Source organism: Rhinolophus hipposideros (assembly GCF_964194185.1).
Source record: "Rhinolophus hipposideros genome assembly, chromosome: 15".
Taxonomy (NCBI): Eukaryota; Metazoa; Chordata; class Mammalia; order Chiroptera; family Rhinolophidae; genus Rhinolophus; species Rhinolophus hipposideros.
In genome coordinates this window covers 14,460,248-14,463,490 of record NC_138061.1, presented here as the reverse complement: position 1 = coordinate 14,463,490, position 3,243 = coordinate 14,460,248, and the positions used below count along the sequence as shown (strand labels likewise).

At 42.4% G+C, this 3,243-nt stretch overlaps 1 pseudogene across 1 annotated transcript; it reads right to left on the bottom strand.

Annotated features, from left to right (window-relative positions):
• Positions 1-265: 265 nt before the first annotated feature.
• On the bottom strand, positions 266-779 carry LOC308507963 (large ribosomal subunit protein eL24-like; annotated as a pseudogene). Its single transcript has one exon. The product of its transcript is annotated as a large ribosomal subunit protein eL24-like (transcript).
• Between the last annotated feature and the right edge of the window lie 2,464 nt (positions 780-3,243).

Below are 3,243 nucleotides of genomic sequence, written 5' to 3'. Positions count from 1 at the left end.
CATCTCCAGGTTCTAGGGCGGACACTGTGATTATCAATGAATGCCCCTTCATACCTCAGGGCTTTTGCTCTTTCCATTCCCTCTGCACGGAGCTCTTCTTTCATCTCCTTGCTTATGTGTCCCCACCAGACAAGGGAAGTCTTTCTTTAAGCTCTTCCAATCCCCAAAACTTCTCCTTAGAAGCATTTATACCAAGTGATATATATATATATTTTTTTTTTTTTAGTTAGAGTCAGATCTTTATTTAACATTTTCATCTGCCAACTTAGCGTTTTCCACCAACTCGGGGAGCAGAAACCTTCACAGGCTTCACGATCTTTTGCTTAGATGCTGCCTTTGTGGGAGCCTTAGCAGCAGCCATTGCTGTCTTTTTAGATGCTTGCTTAGCCTTTTTTGCTTCCTTGGCAGCCCTGATAGCTTGTTCTCATTGAGCCTTCCTAACTTCAGGTTTCTGATTCCTCTTGGCCATTATATCAGCAAGAGACGCACCAGTGATGGCCCTCTGGAATTTGACTGCTCGACGGGTTCTTTTCTTTTGAATTTCTTCCGACTGCCCTTTTTTGTGCTTTCTTCTGTAGAGAACAGTCCAGTTTATCTGTCGAGGATTCCTCTTGGAAAGGAATGCCGACTCACATTTTGCATTAAGAAATTGGAAAACCTTCCCATCGGTCCTGGCGTAGCGCCTCCCGTGTCCGGGGTAGATCTTGTACCCACTGAAACTGCACAGCTCGACCTTCATGGCTGCGGCTGCCGGAAAGAAGGGAAGATGGTGAAGAGGAGAGGATCATGGGTAAAGGCCCCAAGTGATATTTTAAAATGTTTTTAATTAAGTATTTTTTTTTACCTTTCCCCCCCTGTAAATTGTCCCACAGACACAGAAAACGACATGAAAAGTGTAGCTTCATGGATTATCCTAAGGTAAACAACACTACTTAGGTCAAAAAATAGAGTTTTGCCAGTCTGCTCCAAAGCTCTCCAGAGCTCTGGTGCCTTCCCGTAAACGTCACCACTCTCCTGAGGTTCATGTTAATCTCTTCCTTGTTTTCTTACCTCCTTCCTCTTTGTTTTATTACTTGGGTATCATCCCTAGACCTTCTAGTTTAGTTTTATCTCTTTGTCTTTTCAGATTTTGTTTATCTACAGGTTCCTCCTCTGTCTTTTTCCCCCTTGCAATTCATTTGTGGAGAAATTTAGTTTGTTCATTCTGTAGACATTCCCACGGTCTAGACTTTGCTGATCGCATCCGTTAGGTGTAATTGTACATGTTCCTTTGTCCTCGGAATCTCCTATATGTTTAGAATTGGCCTTGAAGGTTGATTAGATTTAGGTTCGTTTTTATTTTTTGTTTTTTGGCGAGATTGTAGAAGGCGGTGTCTTCTTCCACCAGGAGACATATAATGTCTGATTATCTCTGTCTTTGCTGTTCGTGGTACTCAACATTTAGATCCATTTATTCATTGTAAGAGTTGGGAAATGGTGGCATTCTAATTTATTATTCTTTCTTTATTAGCTAGAACATTTCTGAAAAAAGAGAAAGTGGCCCTCAACTTCTATTTAGCTACCCAAAGATACAGTTTGTATTGGCCACACAGGATAAATGCTTGACTCTTTTTCCTTCATTGGCCAGATTTCATATTAATAATTTGGCTCCCTAACATTTTTGTAATTAACTGTTTAGAGTATCCTTCTCCTCTAACATATACTCCTACCTCCTATGAGCGCAGGGCCTGGATTGATTTGTCACCCTGGAACGCACCGCCAAATACAGACCTATGACATAATCGACACTTGTTAAGTTATTTATTGAATGAACGGATGAGTGAATGGAATAATTCTCTCCTTTCCCATCTCTTCCATTTCACTGCCTCTTCAATTTATCTTAATTCTCCTTTAGTTCCATGTAGCTAAACCATGGGTCAAAATGATTTGGATCAAAAGCATAAAATGAGTGAAGAAATACCCTCAGAGGCATCAAGCAGGGCTGCTCTGTAGTTGCCCAGAAATAAAATACTAATTTAGAGCATTTAATGTGATGGATACCTTGTGAGAGACCAAATGGATTTTTAAACAACATCTACTTGATTTTTTGCTTGTCTTCTAAGTGGTGACACCTTAGGGGGCTTCCTAATGAGTTCCCTAAGAAGAGATAGCATTATTATGGCTAAGAATTAACTAATAACAGAATCTGCCTTTTGAATGGTTCACAGTGATTCCATATTCAATTTGTCCTCAAAAATACCTTTGTGAGGGGTCCAGTCTGTGAGGTATACAAAGAGGGCGACAAGAATTATCATTCCTTATTTAAAATGGGCCTAGGGAGGTAAAGACACCCACTGATGTCTCATGGGGGATACAATTAAGGCTAGATATTTGTCTATATACTGGATTAGGTTCTAAGTAGCTGGTGGAATTTAAAGCTGGACCTCGGAAATCATCTAATGGTATCATCTGTCAGTTACGTATTGTCACAATAATGCTATATGACAAACAGCCATGAAGTTCAGTGGCACAAAATAACAAGCATTTAATGCTCTCGTGTGTGAGGTCAGCAGCCCTGCTGACCTTGGCTGGACTCATCTACATGTCAGGTGTCTGGCTATTGACCAACCAAAGCTGACCTTGGCTGGGGGTACCTGGGTGACTTGGCTTTACTCCACATTGCTTTCCTCCCGTTGGATGTTAGGTTAGAGAGTAAGTGCAAACACCTTACTTCACCAGGCCTCTGCTTAGATCTGGCACATTGTCACTTCTGCTTCATTTTGTTGGCCAAAATGAGCCATAAGACCAGCTCAGATTCAAAGAGTGGGGAAATGGACTCTGTCTCTTATTAGGTGAGAGGAATTGCAAAGCCATTTGACAAAGAACATGGATTCAGGTGAGTGAGTGTGTCCATCCGTCAATGCAATCAGACAACCACCACACCATCTCATTTTATAGCAGAGCAAACTGGGTTTCAAGGGATGGCTGGTGACTTGCCCAAGGTCACTCAGCGGAATAAAGACCAGAGCCCAAGACTCTTGCCTCCCACTCTAGTGGCCGTTTCTTCCACCACCCAAGGTCCAACTAAAGAGGGTGTGTGATAGGAATTAGCATTCATTTATTCAGCAAGTATCTCCTGAGGTGCTTCACTGCTGAAGGCTCAACAGTTAGAGCTCACTAAAGCTGGAGCGCCCCCTGGGGGCCACCTCCTGAGCTAGGTTCACCAGGGCATGGAGCATGGAGCCAAAGGAATGACCCTATCCC